We start from the raw sequence: 19,788 nt of genomic DNA, 5'->3' as shown, positions 1-19,788 counted from the left end.
GAAAGCATCATCCTACTTCTTTCCCCCGAAACACCTGTACACGACCAAAATAGAGGGTGTCTCTGCCCATAGATTTAAATGGAAGAAATTAGACGATCAAACCCAAGAATATTATAGCAAAGAACAATAAAATATGTATAATCCATTTTTCAAAAATTCACCTTAGGAGATTTGGAAATTTAAAGAAAAAACAAACAAACAAAAAAGTCTTAAGAGGATTATCCTGACAGTGGAGGACATAAAGAGACAGGTTTGTATATTCTGCCAAAAATATAGGGACTTGTCATGAAACTATACTGCAATGGAAGTGTGAATTATGTGGTTTATGTGTAAGATGGAAAAAGGCCTGGAAATTAGTACAACTATTTGTATTTTTTTATCAGTTCTTATTATATTATACCATGCTCCGATCCTAGTGGGTCCATTTCAGTTTTTGGACAGTATGCTGACTTTAAATGCTCGTAGCATGGCCATCTGATAGCTCATGTTAACAGACATGCAGAAAATTCCAGTGGAAGACAAAGCCATTCACAGTTCTCAGGCATGTTAGCAGGTCTCGAGGTTGTCTTCACCTACTGAAGCTACTGTTACTTTGACCTATCTAGGATTTTACCTTCTGAGGATTACTACATATTACATGTTCAGATAGATAGACTACTCTGGAAGACAGAATTGAGTGTTGGTTGACTCATGGATTTAGATAGAGATGACAGACAACAAATTTAAACCCTTTGTCCATTTGAGGAGTTCCACTGAACCTGAAGAGGTCAACTGGATGTAAATAAGTACATGTTTCCTTTGGCTTAAAACTAAACTCACTAAAGTGGATTGCTCCACAAGCACTAAACAAAGTCTTCTCTAGAAATCAAGAGATTTGTAATTTTAGTGCATTCTTGAAAACAAAAACAAAATACCAAAATTACCCTGTGTAGCCACTTGCAAACTTCTTAATGTTTTCCAAATGTATTGCTACGTTCAACATTTTAAATACAATACTGCTTATTGTAGGATCATATTACAGCACAACCCTTTCCTGTCATTGTATTTAAAGAAGCATAACTGAAGTTTGCATTCTGAAAGCTAGAAACACATAAAAGAAGACACAGTATAATATTCATTGTCCAAAAAATGTAGAGAAAAATATGCAGAGCACCTAACACTATCCTTGTTTACCCTGAAGATGTCAGCCTGTAAATTAGGAACTGGCAACAGAATTTGGTGATGGCTTCTTTTTGCTCCTAACCAAACTATGACAGATTCAGTTCTCCAGTCTGTACTGCTGAACATCTCCAGCACCCAGCTAAATTTAAAAGTTTTGATAATGTGTACTGTTCTTAATACTGAAAATTAGAGTCCCATCACTTAGGTCTTTTTCAGGATGCATGGAACATTTGCTATGAAACAAACAGAGCCATAGAGTTATTCTGTCTTCAGAGGGAATTTGTCTCTTTCTTCCTTGGGAATAATCCTTGAGGATCATTTTCCTTCGCTTTGTTCCCTCCTGAGGAAGGAGTGGGCGGTACGTGCCCCCCCTCTCTTCACTAATCACAGTAGCATGTGTCTCTCAGGCATTGGCTGCCTCATATAGAGCTGAATATATTGTTGCCTATGTGAATTTCTCTCTTGTAGTCAGGATATGTCTTTGCAGTCCAGAAGTGGTATTGCAGCTTCTGCAGACAGAGAAGTTGCTTAAAACTAAAAATACTATTAAGAGTGCTGAGCTATTTTGTGCTTACCCAGAACATGAGGAGGCCTTACTCAGCTCATGTAAGACCAAGTACTTCTGCACATGCACTGCTCTCTATAACAGAACTTGTAAATGTTAAGGTACATCTGCTATGTCTAAGAGTGCTGTGGCCACACCTCTGAATTGCAATGTGGACATGGTGTGTTTTATCATCCTATGTACTTTTGTTTGCACTCTAAAATACCCATATGCACTCTAACTCTTGCTGTGGATATCACAGATACAAATATTAGTAACTGCTTTCAAGAATTTGTGCAAATCCACACTAAATGTATATGTGGTATACACATAATTTTTCATATGAAGAAATATACTCAAGGAAAGATAGCAAAATGTTAAGAATAATCATGTTCTGTATTGTCTATTTCTTTCCACTAATTATGGACGAGTCCAAAGTGGACACATCTAGATATATCTGTATTTATATTTTTATAGGGACAAGAAAATCCCTCCTCATGCATCCGTGCATTAAAACAGAAAAATCTTACAAATCACACTGGGCTGCTTGTAGGGAATAATCCTTCTCATGCACACTTTAAGTTTCCTTACTTTACAACTTTGAAGTTTGTCAGCTTTAACTTACTTTAACTTATCTTTTTAGAAATGAAGCCTTGCTTTCTATTGAAAACATGAGAATAATTTTTTCCACCTACATTTATTTATATGACAGCTGGGAGTGTCAGCTACCTGTAGATATATATGCACAATGCACATTAATGGAAAAAAGGAGCTGACATCTTTTAGACAGTATTGAAAACTCCATTTTTATACTGCAAGTTAACATTAAAAGGCTGAAGAAGGGGTGAAGAAAAAGGAAAACCTAATACAAAAGGATTTTTCAGTGACATATTCCTACAAGTAAAGCCTTGGAGGTTGAAAATTTTCCACTTATTAGCTATAGTTCTAACAAGGCTTTGTTGAACCTTTAAATAACTCTTTGTTAAATTTAAAAGAACGGTTGTCAATGTATCCCTGTAAAATGTACTTTCCCAAGTTCCCAAGATGGATTCTTTAACAGTAAAGGGATACAAAGCTTAAAGGCATTGTTTTTCCTCCAGCCTTCATCTTGTTGGGATTGTGGTTAATTTTCTATTTGTCTTGTGATTCTTAAATTCCTTCAACTTTTCTTCTGTGTTACTTCTTGAGACTATAATCTAACAGACCTTAAAATTCTCTGCAAAAGATTACCATTGAACTGGCCTCTTTGAGCTACTATCTGTTCTCTAAATGAGACAGAATGACTAATATAACTATTCTGCTTGTTGTGTTGGCAAATAAATCTGGTAATAAAAGAAATTTAAAAAAATTAAATTTAGAAATACAGAAAAATAAAATCTAATATCAGTGTGGGGATTACAGAAGACTTTAGGCATATAGAGGCAATGTGTGTGGTGCCTATTTTTTCTGCAAGGATTTATAACACTGGATCAGTTTATCAGGATCAGTTCTGGATCAGTTCAGCCTGAAAACAGATTTTTGTTTTTTTTAGTGTCCCAGGTGACACTAAACTAGGTGTGCACACAATGACTTGTACTTGATGAACTTAGATGAATACAACAAAAGTGTGAAACGTGTCCAAGTTATGCTGTGGCAAAAGCCAAAAAATATTTTAAGTTAGGATCTGCCAGCTAAGGCTACTGTATGAGAAATCTTAAACCCCAATACACAGCCATACTCCTGTGGCTGTCAGAGGTGTTTGCTACAAGGATGACCTCCCAACAGGAGGCAGAAAGGAAAGTGGAGAGGCTTTGAGTCACTGCGTGCAGCTACCTCCTTCAGCAGTGTCAGGGAGGCAGTGGGGTACATGGGGGTACTCTGTCTCTTACAACTGAGTTTTCCTGTTCAATTAAGTATTGTTTTTTAATTAAAAGGCTGCTAACATGTTGTACCTCTTTCTCTACATTAAGGGAGTGTAAGCACAGTAAAGGTACATATCCTCTAAAATGGGAGTAAGAAGACAAGCAAAGCAGCTATTTAGGACCTAATATTAAAAAGTTTTGTCCCTAGGTTCATCCCTACTCTCAGATTCTCAGAGGCCTTAAGGTTCAAGAAAGTTGCCCATTGCAATGCCAAAGCATCCCCACAGGTATCTGCCATAGAAGCCCAGGGAACAGTTAACATCCTTCATGGGCTCTGTATGACATTTTAGCATAGGAGGATCATTCAGAAGGAGGCCCTGCAGGCTAAGCAAGATCTCGTGTAGTTCAAGGGACCTTAAAGCAATGATATGTTGCCACAATGCATGAATTCATGCAGAACAAGTGACAGGGTGCAGAGCTCCGAGTGCCTTAGGATTGCAAGTGTTGTGCAACCAGTGAATGGTCTGCCATAGATAGCAGCAGCCCTTCAAGATACTCTAACCAATGTTGGGACCATGACCTTTCCAGTTCCTAAGAGATGAACTTTGAAAAGGCACATTTCTGCCTTTTGTTTGACACCTTGCAAAGCAACAGGACCAAAAACATTTCCAAATCCATCTATTATCCCTTCCTGCATGTGTGTATGTGAGGCACCAAAACCTTGTTGTTTGTGGCATTCTCCCACGGCTATTGAGGCTTCCTCCTTTCCTAGTAGAGAATTTACCATTAACAACACAATAAAGAGCATTTTCATCTATTGCCATACATTTCCAGAAGAGTGTAATTTCTGTGCCAGCACTGTCATTCTAAAATGTTCAAAAAAGATGACAAAGAAACAATATTACGCCTTAGCAGTCCATCTATGCTCTTTCTCATGTAGTGCCTTGCACCAGGCAGCTCATTTGCAAGAAGCCTTGAACATTGTTGACCTAAGAGGGAGTTCATTCCTTACACTCCACCTAGAGGAGAGCTCTGAATCATGGGTCTTCATTTTGTACTTTTCCATATTAACAAAGCAGCACATCTCCTCTAAAGAATAAGAGGACAAGCAAAGCAGACATTAAGGTCCTTGTATTAAAAACTGATTTTCCTAGTTTCATCACTGTTCTCAGACTCTCAGAAGTCTAAAGTTTCAGGAAGGTCCTTCATGATTAATCTTGCTAAATGTTTGACTTCAGTGCTTCTTGATGACTAACAGCATTAATCCCATACTAAATAGTATTGATAGCACATGTAGGCCATAGTAATGCCTATGCAGGAGCTACATTTGCATCAGCCTCAGGTGAGTTCTTCTTCCCCTGCTAGCCTGAGGTAAACTTTAGAATGGTAGGGAGTTCCTCCATCTGTCAACACACTGTATTCATGTTAAATGACCAAAATCCTTGATGAGATACCATTGTTAATCATAGGAATAAAGGATATTTTGAAATCTGGAAGTTTTTTCCAGTTTTCTTCTATGTTTCCTCCTTCAGAGTTGAATAATTCCAACATATGCTCTCCAACCAATTTTGGTCACTTCTTGAGTTGTCTTGACATTACTAGACCTGATTGTTTTTATATTTACAATTTACTCCATCTTAAAAAATTACAATTACCTCTCTATTACTTGTGTAGTAAACGATAATAATAAAAACTGTGCCCACTTTCCTTGGCAGAGTTGAGAAAAGCCACCAAGACAAGAGGCACAGAAACTTTAAGAGATCCCCAGGAACCAAAGTGGATTTTTTTTTTTTTTTTGCATTTGAAGTGAAATGCAGAAAAATAATATTGAAGTGAAGAGTGAAGAGGGAGTTGGATGTGATACCAAACAAATGATTTCCAGGTGAATGCTTTCCCTTGCACTGCACCTTCTTCTTTATGGGACCCAACAGTGTTACTGCAGCTTCATTTTCACTGATGTTGTAGCTATGTCATTATTTCAATTAGAAAGCCCTATTTTCAGGGGTTTAAAAGCTGGCTATAAAAAGTCTCAATGGGCAAAAGTCTTGGCAAACCTGGTCTCAGCAAGCCATTGAATTTTAAGAGAGTTTATTTTCCTATAAGATGCAACTTAAATAGCTTCATGGGTTTTCCTTAAATGAAAGTTTTCAGACTATGTCCTCTTATAACCTGGACAATGAAAGCCTCCAGTTGCTGAACAAGAATAACACCTGCTGCCTAGTGAGGAATGTCACGGATGGGTCTCTGAGCACAATTTTGTCCAGATCTTCCAGCTGTATTACAGCCCTAGCAATTCTTAACCAGGAGGTGAGAGCAGATAAAACTTAGGGACAACTCTGCACCCTTTCTTCATTCCACACCAATATATTCCTGTTACCAAATCTGCAGACTTTATAACTTGACCAATTCCTTTCCATCTGTGGAAGTTATAAACCAGGGGACCATTCTTTTCTTCTTCCCCAGTTCAGAGTTTAATTTCATACTTTGGTCCTTACAGACATTTTACCCCTCTCTGAACACATAAAGGAGTGATTAAGAATACATAAAAGGTATTTATAGTCATTTTAAGGGCCCTTTAAACTGTTCAAGTGATATAAAAGGCATACAGAGTAATAAGAAACAGAAGCAGCAATGTGATAATAACAAAAAGAATGAAAAAAAAAATCTCTTAGATTTGGGGGGTCTAAATAGTTTGCTTCATTCTTACTCCACCAAACCTCACCTGGTCTATTTATGTCGGTCACATGCTCTCTCCCTACTATGTGTAGCCTCTCCAAAGAAGAAATGGCTTCTGATCTCAGTGTAGGTTTCAGAGTAACTACATGTATTTCATACCATACCATGGCAGTACTAGCCCTTACACAACATTGCAGATAGACTTTTGGTGCAAGCAAAAAATGTTACTTCATATTTGCCTGTAGTATCATTTTGGTGGATGGAATTAGAGTAGTGGGTGGTTCACAGCAAACCTTTACCTCACTATACATGGGGTTGAAATACCCAATAAAGACATGTTCAGGGCTGTGCACAAAAAAGACTCCCCAGCTAATTTTCATTTATTACTAGCATGAGTCTGGATGTCCTGAGAAATAACCTCTTCTAAAGGAGTGGGAGAGCTTCAACAACCCCTTATGTGGCCACACATTTTTAGGAAGAAAATAAAATACCCTCCCTCTTCCCCACACCACCTGCCTTTTTTGTTTTGTTTTGTTTTTAACTAATATATAACCTATATCTCTGCTGAAAAGTAAGAGGGAATCAACTTACGTCCTTCTACTAATGGAAGGAGAGAGCAACTGATTGGTCTTATATAAAGTGATTCACTTTGCCTTTGTGGCTTCAGTCTTTTGTGCTAAAACAATGCAGCCCTTCAGGCTCTTCCATCTCTGGTCATTTTTCTGTTGCTTTGTCTTTCCAGGAAGGCTACACATTTCTTGAACTGTAGTGCTAAAAGTGACACATAGTGCACCTGCTGAGATCTTGCCAGCATAGGTGTGCTGAGTGGTGTCTTGCCCTAGAAGGACCTCCAAATGCATCATACAATGAGATTTATCTTTTTTCTGTCGCTGTTAGAGCTTCATGTTGGTCATGCCATCACTAACAGTGAACCCTTATTAGTGATACTTCTGCCCAGCAATTATTTTTTGCTTTATTTCTATGTATATATATGCATGATGGTACCTTCTTAGTTGCATCACTTTTTGCTTGGCTTCACTGAGCTTCTTTTTGTTTATTTTGGACCAGTATCTCAATTTTTCAAGATGTTTTGGATTCTGATTCAGTCCTCCAAAGCCCTTGGAACTTCCTTTTTCTCTATATGATGTTCAGTTCTTTTGAAAAGAGCTGTTGAGCTCTTATTTTTTGTTAATACTTTGTGCAAATAATGATTTTATTTTATTTTATTGGTTCTTAGTCCAAACAAATAAAGCATTTAAACTTAAGCCTAAGTGATATTTTTTTTTCTTAGTGAAACAAAAGACCAAAAAAAAATCATTATGAGTCAAAAGAAATATTTTTGTTTTCATTGCAGGCAATTCTAACAAAAGCAAAGTACTGGAAATGAAAAGCTTCATTAGGTAACACTGAAAAATAACAAAGAAGAAGTGTCACTCCTTGTACCTAACCCAGTGCCTAAGGTGCTTACTTGGAACATCATGGGCTTTGATCTATTGCCTTCTCCCCACTGAGAAGTTTCAAGTCGCCAGGTCCCAGAACAATGCCCAGGCCCCCACACACTATGTTAGAGCTGGACAGCTTTTCAGTCTCTCCTTTCAAGTTACTCTGACTTTTAGAATGCGATTAAGTGATCACTAGCACAGGGACAGGAATCAAGATATTTCACTTTCCAGGTGAGCAGCCTAACCACAAATGTGAAGGCACTAACCAGTTACTGTTTTCAATATCTGTTGCCCTGGGCAGTTCCTACACATTGATATCCATCTGAGAACAACAACCAGCCAGACTAAGGAATCTTCTCCCATTCCTCTAAACCTTAATGTGGTGATGTCCTCAGATTTGGAACCAGAGGAGGGTAAAATCTATCAAGGCAGGGCTGAACCAAAGTGTTTCACATGAGGACATCAGTATTCTCATAAAAGAGGATAAAGATCCTTTCTCCACTTGAGTTATGTGTATCTACCCAAACTGTTTCTTTTGAGTGAAATTTTCAGACAAGTTTGGCAAAACAGCAATGCATCATTTCATTGAGTCAACCCAAAACTCATTCTTCAGCAAGCAAAACATTTGAAATATAGTGCATGTATCTGGGCCTTGCTTTAATATCCAAAGCACTGGTCCTGCTCACAAACTTCTTTCTTATCAAACCTAAGCAAATTCTCTTTGACCCAAGCCATAGTGTTAGGTCTATCCTGTGTTACCACACACCTAGTTTAGAATTCAAGGCACACTGACTATGCAGCTCTGAGCTGTGACATGCCCAGTGTGCTTCAAGCATGGTACAAACTTACTATGCTGCTGTTCATCTCTGCACTGAAGTCCAGAAGGTTATCAAAAGATGAAGTGAACAAAGTGAACAAGCTTCCTGGACTGTACTCCTGGCATATCCCTTATTCCTTCCAAACCTGACATGAGGGACCTCACTCAGCTTCTATTGACAAAAGCTTAAGGACAAGTTCAGTCACTCTGAGAAGCCCAGCCTGATGCCATCATGCCACAAGCTTAAAAATACATACATTTCAAATGTTTTCTCTTTTGGTAAATTTACTCTGAGCTTCCAGATGTTGTCAACAAGAACAGTATGTGCTGCTCTGTTCTCAGCTGCCATGTGGAACTGTTTCCACAATCTAAACCATGCTATGAAGACGTTTAGAGAGCATAACAAAGGAAAAAAAATGGCTCAGTTGGAAATTCATTGATAAAAAATGTACCAGATCTTTGCTGCTTATCAAATAGTAGGACTCAAGGAAGCCAGTCGTACTTGCTATGAAGTGGCTGGGGTAATGAAGAAAATGCTGAATCCATCAGCATGTTGAGCTGTATATTCTCAATAAAATGGAAGGCTTTGCACATATTGAGAGTATTAAACTCTAGACCTCTAGCAAAGATCAGTGTCTCTTAGGCCCTTGCTCAGTGCTATGTTTACATAGGGATCGTAGAATCACAGAATCATAGAATGGTTTGGTTTGGAAGGGCCCTTAAACTTTGTCTAATTCCAGCCCCCCTGCCATGGGCAGGGACACCTTCCACTAGACCAGGTTGCCCAAAGCCCCATCTAGCCTGGCCTTGAACACTTCCAGGGATGGGGTATCCACAGCTTCTCTGGGCAACCTGTTTCAGTGCCTCACCACCCCCATAGGAAATAACTTCTTCCTAATGTCTAGTCTAAATCTACCCTTTTTTAGTTTAAAGCCATTATGCCTTGTCCTATCGCTACACTCCCTGACAAAGAGTCCCTCCTCAGCTTTCCTGTAGGCCCCCTTTAGGTATTGGAAAATTGTTATAAGGTCTCCCTGGAGCCTTCTGTCCTCCAGGCTGAACAACCCCAACTCCCTCAGCCTGTCTTCGTAGGAGAGGTTCTCCAGCCCCTTGATCATCTTTATGGCCCTCCTCTGGACCCACTCTAGCAGGTCAATGTCCTTCTTGTACTGTGGGCCCCAGAGCTGAACGCAGTATTCCAGGTGAGGTCTCACAAGAGCAGAGAAGAGAGGCAGAATCACTTCCCTCGACCTGCTGGACATGAGTCATTTGATTCAGCCAGGGATATGGTTGGCTTTCTGGGCTGCAAGCGCACATTGCCAGCTCATGTTGACCTCATCCACCAACGCCCTCAGGTCCTTCTCCTCAGGGCTGCTTTCAATCCATTCTCCATCCAACCTGTATTTGTGCTTGGGATTGCCCCGACACAGATGCAGGACCTTGAACTTGGCCTTGTTGAACTTCATGAGGTTTGTACAGGTGCATCTCTCAAGCCTGTCCAGGTCCCTGTGGATGCCATCCCAGTTGGCAGTGAATTCCAATTCAGCTTTCTCTATAGGCTTTAACATGTATATTTCTGTAAATTTGGCACTGGCCAGAAGTAGTCAAAAGTACAGTCCTAACTGGCTAAATGATACAGTCTAGAACTGTATTTTTCATGATACATCCAAGACATGATTCTTTCTAAATCTCATGTCAATATTCCTAAAATATTTTAGCCTTTCACAAAATTTCACTAAAATGATGCTTCTAAAACTGTTCTGCAAGTCTAACTTTACTGTGTTACTTAGACCAAGTCATAACTCATGAGAACAGGATCATAAGGATGTGTTAGCAGGTCAATAGAGCATCAGCGAAGAAACATAAATAGGCCCAGTATCTGAGAAGGTTGTAATAAATCTTAATCTTCCTGACAAACAAGAACAGAAGACAGTTTAGGAAATGAACAGCTCATTGAGCTGAATCCTTGCTTCTCTAACTCTTCTTACATCTTTTTTCTCATCTCTTCTCATCTCTCACATGTAATAACTCATTTCACTTCCTCACTGTCTTGCAGAGCATAGCTAAAGCAATTATGCTCCAGGGAGATCTAAAGAAACTTCCACTAACTCAAGTGAGGAATTGCTCTGCAGCTTCCTAGGCTTTGTTCTGCAATGCTGACAGCATATTTTTAAATGTACAAAATGGATGTCTCACTGTGCTGTGATTTCTGATCTCAGTTGTTGCTACTCAACCAGGAAGTGCAAGCAGAGAACTGCTACCCAAAAACTAGATGTATCACCATGGAGTCCTACTATGAGTTCCGGTTTGCACAAACATGCCATTTATCACTGTTAGCAGAAAGAGCAGAAAGGTGGATGTGGTGAGATGAAGGAGGGGAACGTTGAGAGCATGTGGTGACTAGCAGATGCATGATTTCCTTCTCTGTTTGGGATTATTTCCTTGTGCAGTCTTGGATTAGAGAGAAGAGAAAGAGCCTGGGGTCTGGACTCATGATTTTTATTGGAACTGATGCTTTTATAAACATCTTTGGAAACATTCTGGGTAGCAATTTGTCCTTCTCTCACACACAGGAGATTTTTCTTCTCCATTTTTCCTTCGTTTTCATATCTTCTTCTCTTCTGCTCTACCCCTGCATCCTCCAGTTTACCTATTTTTCTCTGTTCCAGGAACAGAACACACATGCTTTAGAATTAGTGGGACATTTTCTGGATATACAATTTGAACTGGTTTAACAGACATGAATCTGGGGTATGCATCTATCCTTCCACATATTGAGATTCTAATAATCTTGTGCAGTGCTGCCAATTAGGAGGCTAAAATAACGTTTGAAATTTGACAGTGTAAAAATCTTCTTCCCTCCTCCCACCTGATTAAAGAAACTTGAAAATCATTGTTTGTTTCTCCTCCTCAGTGAAGGTAGTAACACAGAAGCACAGAATGTTAGGGATTGGAAGGGACCTTGAAAGATCATCTGGTCCAATCCCCCTGCCAGAGCAGGAACACCTAAATCACATCACACAGGAATGCATCCAGGCGGGTTTTGAAAGTCTCCAGAGAAGGAACCTCCACAATCCCCCTGGGCAGCCTGTTCCAGTGTTCTGTCACTCTCACCGTAAAAAAGTTTGTCTCATATTTAAGCAGAACCTCCTGTGTTCCATCATGCACCCATTGCCCCTTGTCCTATCAGTGTGTGTCACCGAGAAGAGCCTGTTTCCACCCTCCTGACACTCGCCCTTCTCAGCTTAGCTGCAAGGATGCTGTGGGAGACGGTGTCAAAGGCTTTACTGAAATCAAGGTACACCACGTCCACTGCCTTTCCATCATCTATCCAGCTGGTTTTATATTCATAAAAGGCTGTCATGTTTGTGAAGCATGACTTCCCCTTGGTGAAGGCATGTTGACTTCCCCTAATGACCCTTTTATCCTTGATATAACTATAGACAATGCCAAGGATAAGTTGTTCCATCCCCTTTCCAGGGATGGAGGTGAGGCTGACCGGTCTATAGTTACCCGAGTCCTCCTTCTTGCCCTTTGTGAAGACTGGAGTGACATTTTCTTTCCTTCAGTCCTCAGGTATCTCTCCTGATGCCCATGACTTACCAAAGATGATGGAGAGTGGTCTAGCAATGACTTCCGCCAGCTACCTCAGCACCTGTGGATGCATCCCATCAGGACCCATGGACTTGTGGATGTCCAGCTTGCTTAATTGGTCCTTAACCCATCCTTCATCAATCAAGGCAAACTCCTCCATTATTCTGACGTCGTCTGGGTCCTCAGGGGTATGGGGCTCCTCAGGAGAGCCTCTGGGATTATAGACAGAGACAAAGAAGGCATTCAGTAACTCCACCTCCTCTTTATCTTGTGTCACCAGGGCACCCACCTCATTCATTAGTGGGCCTACATTGCCTCTAGTACTAGTTTTATCCTCAGTGTATTTGAAGAAGCCCTTTCTGTTGTCCTTTACCCCTCTTGCAAGGTTTAATTCTAAGGAGTCCTTAGCTTTCCTAGTTGCCTCCCTACATTCTCTGACAACAGCCTTATATTCCTCCCAAGTGGCCAGCCCCTCCTTCCATAATTTGTAGACTCTCTTCTTCCACTTTAGCCTGCCCAGCAATTCCCTGTTTAACCATGCAGGTCTCCTGGTTCTCTTTCCTGACTTTCTACCTGTTGGGATGCTCTGTTCTGGAGCTTGGAAGAAGCAGTCCGTGAACTCTAATCAACTATCTTGGGCTCCTTTTCCTTCAAGTACCTTGTCCAATATTTCCCCTAGCAAATTCTTGAAAAGGCCAAAGTTGTCCCTACTGAAGTCCACGGTTGCAATTCAGTACTCTGTTCCTGCCACATGAGATCCTAAACTCCACCATCTCATGGTCGCTGCAGCCAAGGCTGCCCTCAACCTTCACTGCTTCAACCAGCCCCTCCTGGTTAGTGAGGACAAGATGCAGCAATGCTCCTCTCCTAGTTGGCACATCCACCATTTGCATCAGGAAGTTATCATCAATACACTGAAGGAACCTCCTGGACTGCGGATAGCTGGCTGAGTATGCCTTCCAGCAAATGTCTGGGTAGTTAAAATCCCCCCATGATCACCAGGGCCTGTGATCACGAGGGTGCTTTCAGCTGCCTTTAGAATGCCTCATCAACTTCCTAATCCTGATCTGGTGGCCTGTAATAGACACCCACAACAGTATCCCCCATGCCAGGCTGTCCCTTATTTCTCACCCACAGACTCTCAACTCGCTCCTCATCCGCCCCTGGATATTATTCAATACAATATAGTTGCTCTTTCACGTAAAGAGCAACTCTGCCACCTGACCTTGCTGGCCTGTCTTTCCTGAGCAGGACTTACCCAACCATGACCACATTCCAGTCATGTGAGCTCTCCCACCATGTCTCTGTAATTTCCACTAGGTCATAGTCTCCTGACCGAACACGGGTTTCTAACTCCTCCTGCTTATTCCCCATGCTCTGTGCATTGGTGTACAGGCAATTCAGGGAGCGAACTGAGCACGCCAATTTCACCCTAGGGGGGTGGTAGGTCTCCGGGTCTTCACCACTGCTAGGGTGCTTCCCCACCAGTGCAAGCCCAGCTACAACCCCCTCTCCCTTCGGATCTAGTTTAAAGCTTTCCAAATGAGCTCCCTAACACTGGAGCATCTCACAGCCATAATGAACAGGACAAAAGTGGCTTATAATTAACTGTGTGCTGCTCTCTGAATTATCATGGCCACAACCCAGCAAAAGAATATTTTTTTTTTAAATAACTTTCTTAAAGTCTAGTAGTGACTAAATTCCTTTCTTTTTTTTTTTTTCTTTTTTCTTTTTTTCCTTAAAAACAAAAGGTATGCAAGCCTAAATGAGCATAAAATTTGGCAGATCGGTATGAATAGGAAAAATTATCTTGAGTAATATATATGAGTTGATGTGCATGTAATTGAAGTTTAGAGTTGTATCTTAACAGATTTCAGTGAGTCCATTAGGCTTGTGAAGAAGAAATCATAAGCCATCAAAATAAATTGAGGGCACTATTCTGAATGCCACATGTGGAATTTTCACAGACATGAGTGAGAGCTTTCTAGGCTCAGAAGAAGGATTCTGTAGTCTTGTTGACATGATGGGCAATACACGAGAATCAACAAGGGAAAAGATAAGAGCTTTTTTCCCTCTCTGGCTCTCTTGGGTCAGCTGTATTGTGGCTTGAAAAAAGGAAAGGAAAGGAAAGGAAAGGAAAGGAAAGGAAAGGAAAGGAAAGGAAAGGAAAGGAAAGGAAAGGAAAGGAAAGGAAAGGAAAGGAAAGGAAAGGAAAGGAAAGGAAAGGAAAGGAAAGGAAAGGAAAGGAAAGGAAAGGAAAGGAAAGGAAAGGAAAGGAAAGGAAAGGAAAGGAAAGGAAAGGAAAGGAAAGGAAAGGAAAGGAAAGGAAAGGAAAGGAAAGGAAAGGAAAGGAAAGGAAAGGAAAGGAAAGGAAAGGAAAGGAAAGGAAAGGAAAGGAAAGGAAAGGAAAGGAAAGGAAAAGAAAGAAAAGAAAAGAAAAGAAAAGAAAAGAAAAGAAAAGAAAAGAAAAGAAAAGAAAAGAAAAGAAAAGAAAAGAAAAGAAAAGAAAAGAAAAGAAAAGAAAAGAAAAGAAAAGAAAAGAAAAGAAAAGAAAAGAAAAGAAAAGAAAAGAAAAGAAAAGAAAAGAAAAGAAAAGAAAATTCCACTTTAGAGAAATTTTAACTTCAACAGAACCCCTCCTTTCCCTTTAGCATGTAACAACACCATTACAATATTTACACAGGTGGCAAAATCTTTGGAGTCAGTTCTGTTGCTACTGAAATCAAAGACAAACATCCCACTAAATTTGGGTATCAAAGTAAAGGTCTTCACTGTTGCAAAGAACTTTGTTGTACTTTAGGTCTCCTAAATACTCCAGAAACATTTTGGTTGCTAAAATAAAAAGCATCATTACATTTGTTTACAATCTACAATCTTAAGCAAGATCTGGATTGACTCTTTGACTTAGTGAAGACGGTAGAATATCACCAACAGAAAATATTTTGGACACACCTTTAACTTAAAATGCTAACACTTTTGTTCTACATTTTAATGCTGCACTAATGCTGAATTAAAACGGACTGCTGATGGTAACGTACAATATTTAAACGAATACCACGAATGTCATGAAAATGAATATTAAATGATATAATAGCAATGAGATTTACAAAACAAGTAGTGTTTTTTAGGGAATCAAGACTTTGGTGTCCATTAACTCATGCCTGACTAATGCTAAATTACAGTCAAATATCTGGAAAATACTTGTGAGAGCCTCACTAATGCCCACAGAATGTACCCCAATTAAGGCTTTTATAATAAATGCTGAAAGGATTCATTATGGCTGAGGACTTCTAATGGTCAGTTGCCCGTAAACTTCATCTCAACAAATTCAGCCCTTATCACAACCACAGAGATGACTATTACTTCCACAAAGACGCAGTTTAAAAGCTCACTTCAACAATGTCCAAACTCTTAGTTTAAAGTCTACCAATGATTGCTTTTTCTGTTTCACATGTTTCTGCTGGAGCTTTCTACCACAGTGTAAAATCAACATCTAGCTTTTTTCAAGGAACAAAATCTCAGCTGGGCAGTATGAATTATGCTATATGTTTAAGGGTCAATGCATCTCTAAGTCCATATAGTCTCAACAGTAAATACATGCTTGTGTGCTCAGGGCAACTGGGGAAGCTGAGAGATTAATATGATTTCGGTGTGTCTAGTCTCACGGTATACAAATTTTTTACTTCATTTGCCAGAGAAGAAAATATTTTGATTCAGATTCTGCTATCAGATACCAGTTATAAGTTTTTGTTTGTTTGTTTGTTTGTTTTAAGGTTGTTCCCTCCTTTTTATCAGTAAGGATCTTCCAGATATATTTCACTGTAGGAAACTGGACCAACACCTTCAATATGGTGAATCTGGCTCAGATTCTCTGAACGCAAAATAATGCATATTCTATCAAAATAATTGGTTTTGAAAATATTTCCCGGCATAATTAAAGGCCAAAATAAGTTGAATTTGCTTTAATATATAAAACATGAGGACCATTTACAACTTACCATGGTATATGATTAAAGACTTACTCCAGCGGGGCCTAATTTACAAGGTATGGGACCAATATATACTTAAGTTACACAGCTTCAAGATTGTGAAAATTATGAATAGTCTTTCAAGTTCATGTTACCTTTATTTTAATTGTAGCTGCTCTCTGAATTTTAACATATACACTCCTGACTTACAGAGCATAAAGTGGAAGGAAAATTAGGACAGCAGGAAGGTTTATGCTGGTTTGATCACTAACCATCTTACCCAGAGCATGAAGATGCTTCTGTGACTACTGAAATAAGGTAATTCCCTCATAAACCACCACTGAAGGCAAGTATTTACATTGGGAATGAACATGCCTGCATGTGATAGCTTTCAGAGATCTGATGGCTTAAACTACTTCATGACTGATAAACCTTCCATAAGAGTTCTGAAACACGTTCGGTTGCAATGCACAAGGATTTGTAAATGAGACTAAGGAATTGGTCCTACAAGCTGTCTGTGTTCAAACACTTGTAAGAATCTTGGCTTTCAGCCAAAATGTGTGTCCAGCCCCATGTTAACATTTTTAGAACATATGCTTTGCTGAACTCATGCTTGGGTTAAATCAAGAGAACTCCAGGCTATCTGTATTCTTCAAAAAAGAACTGCATCCATACATGTTTACACATTTTCCCAAATCAAACCTTTAATCATAGCAGAATACTTTTTTTTTTCTTTTTTCTTTTTGCATTGCTGAAAATCTTCCTCTCTGTTTAGCCTTCATATTTATTGATATAAAATTATCCACCAATGTAACAAGTGCCATCTGCAAGTTAGGATAGAGTTATACCAAAATTCTTTTCTTTGTAGCCAGTAAAAAGAAATGAACAATAGAATTTATTGTTTGCATTTGCATTATTGTTTGCATTTATTGTTTGCATTCTTGTTACTCTACATGTCTGTTAATAGGTTATGGCCCTCATTTACCTATACATTTTTTACATCACTTATAAATCATTTTAATATCATATAGAAAAGATCGATTCATTGGTTTGCTCAGCTTTTCCAGAACTAAATAAAAACATTGTGATTTGCTAAAAAATAATAAAAAATATTAAAAAATTGTGGGTCAGATTCATGCCTAGTGTGGACCAGATATCTGTTTCTACTTGGAAAACAGGTGATGTAAAATGACATCTTACACAGATTAGACCTCCATTATGAATAATCAGAATCTAAACTACTGACTTCTATGATGAAGTTACTTGTTGCTTTTTATTCCTATTAGACCTGCAGAGAAAGTACAAATCACAAATGCTAGTGGAAGAAAGTGCTCCTGCCTATGGTTAAATTCAGTATATTTAGACAACAATGCAAGCTTTAATTAAATATGTGCTGAAGTGCTGATGCTTAAAAAGATGATTGCCTGCATGGAACTGGGAGAGAGAGTTAACTTCTCTTCCACCCAATAATTCAAGCAGGTCAGGAAGTAGATTATTGTTTTCCTGCAGGAAAAAGAAAAAGAAAAAACAAAACTTCATACAAGACCACTTTTTTTTTTAATCTTTTCTTGTTTTTGAACTGCTTATGATATCATATTAAATTGGTGGATATGAAAATTATCATCCTTGCAAATAGACGTCACTGGAAAGCTTTCCAGAGAAGGAAAAGGATAATGTCCTTACACAAATAATTAATCTGAAAATATAAAAATATGAAAAGGCATTCTCATCTGCATCTTTATCAAATCATCAATATTCAGGTCCTAAAGTTATGAATAAAAAGCATAACAAGTCACGTAAATAGGTACTTATGTCTCTGTTACTATTAGACAATCAAATCATTACATTCCTTAGTGGTAGTGCTGGGAAACTGAAGTTCCACAGGGCTGTTTGTCCTCTTTTAACATTCAACTCAATTCCAGCACCTCTCAGCTGGAGGAAAAGAAGAAGGATCTGGGGCGGGATTCACCCCCTACTGGTTATATTGTGAACAACCAGATAATAATGAATAACTAGTTTCACAGAACTTGTGAAATAAAACAGCTTTTTTTTTTTTTTTTAAGAAAACTGAGTCCACCAAGGTATTTTATATATATATATATATATATATATATATATATATATACATATATATATATATATTTTTCACTTCTCCAGTTCCCAGAGTCTGAAGGAGACAGAAACAGAAATTTGGAGATAAAACCTTCTGAGGCCTATGAAGGCCTTTTTGTTCCCATGAGGAAAACAAACAAACAAACAAAAAACAACAACAACCACAACAACAACAAAACACCACCAGCAACAACAACAACAACAACAACAAAAACCAATATTCATTGAAGGGTTTTGTTTTGCTTTATTTTGTTCAGGTGCCTGCCCAATCTATTTGCACTTCTTGGAGAGGAATGTTTCATTTTTTGTTACAAAACTATTTATACAATTAAAAACTAATAACAAATGTTAAGGTGAAGTATCAAAATTTTTCAAAAGAATGGTTTTGAGTTGTGGGTTTGAGATTCCATTTTCTTCATAGTCATGGTACCTAGGAAATTCTGAATTGTTCCTTTGCTTTCATTTCTTCCCAGAAAAAAAAAAAAAAAAAAATTTTGGTATTCCAAAAAAACAACATTCTTCCATAACTGTTCTTGCTTTCAGTTTCTTCCAGAGGACTCTGACCTGAGGGAGAACTGTTTCCAGAGTTGTCCATGAGTAATGTGTACTCTTTTCCTAGAGACAAAAATAGGATTGTGTTTCTAGGCAGTGACTTCCCAATCAGATTTAATTATTTTAGAAAAGGAAAAAGAAAGACTTTTGGGCATATTGAATATGTCCCTCAATATGTCCCTCAGCCAGCACCTGTAAGAAAGCATACATGTCTGCATAAGAGTCCTGAATTAAGGCCTTCATCTCCATGTGGATTATGATTTCATTCATCTGTAAATAGGGCTAATATTTACATTGACCTCACAGAGGTGTTGCAAGATTCACTTTGTTAAAATTTGCAAAATGTCAGGTCCTTGGAAACACTATGGGATGGAATTATAAAGAAATGATTTTTAGTATTCGTAAATTCATCTCTAAACCTGCCAAAACAGATGCACTGCACCTTTCTCTGTGCCCTCCAGGCTGCTGAACTCTGGTGAATCATGAGCAGAAATTAGTTCCAGACCTTGCCTGGAGACACGGCAGGGATTGCATCAGACCTCATGGAAATAACAATATGTTCTCAAGACCTGTTGGAGTCCTTTTGAATCTGTAGACTGGGCAACTTCATATCTGATTCTGCAGCTTTTCAAAATATTGTGTTGGTTGAAAATTCTTCCATTAGAATTGGCAGCTGCTTAACCCATTACAGTTCTTGTTTTGTTTTGTTTACTGAATCCTGCTGATTTTTCTATCATTTTTCCATGATTGGAATTAGTAATTTTCAAAACACTATTTGTTGGGTTTAAGAAGTAAAACTATATAAATACCCAAATAAAAAGAGTTAGAATCAACAACAACAACAAAAAGACAAAAAACAAACAAACAAAAAAACAAACAAACAAAAACAAAAAACAAACAAACAAACAAACAAAAAAAACACCAATCAAACCATGAAAGCAGAAACTAAAGCCAAAACGGATAAAAGGATAAGGCTTAAGTGTATCTGGAAGAGGACACTGCATAAAGAGAAGATCGGGGAAAGATTGAAAAATGTATGATTTATTTAAGCTTCTTAATTTTTTTTTTTTGAGAATGCTTC

The 19,788-nt window shown here is 38.6% G+C and overlaps 1 protein-coding gene across 5 annotated transcripts in view; it reads right to left on the bottom strand.

The window, feature by feature from the left end:
* Positions 1–19,788, bottom strand: part of LOC308201029 (uncharacterized protein) — an 87,141-nt gene that overhangs the window by 21,978 nt on the left and 45,375 nt on the right. For 3 of the 5 annotated variants that reach the window (XR_013956003.1, XR_013956005.1, XR_013956006.1), the window contains exon 3: positions 12,085–17,546. The exons of 1 other annotated variant lie outside the window; for it this stretch is intronic. The gene's annotated coding sequence lies outside the window, so the exon portion shown is untranslated. The remainder of the gene's footprint in view (positions 1–12,084; positions 17,547–19,788) is intronic. One more of the 5 variants, XR_013956004.1, reaches the window with a different exon arrangement.

Source organism: Anser brachyrhynchus (genome assembly GCF_964034855.1).
Source record: "Anser brachyrhynchus genome assembly, chromosome: 1".
NCBI lineage: Eukaryota > Metazoa > Chordata > Aves > Anseriformes > Anatidae > Anser > Anser brachyrhynchus.
This window is presented reverse-complemented; position numbering and strand designations above follow the sequence as displayed.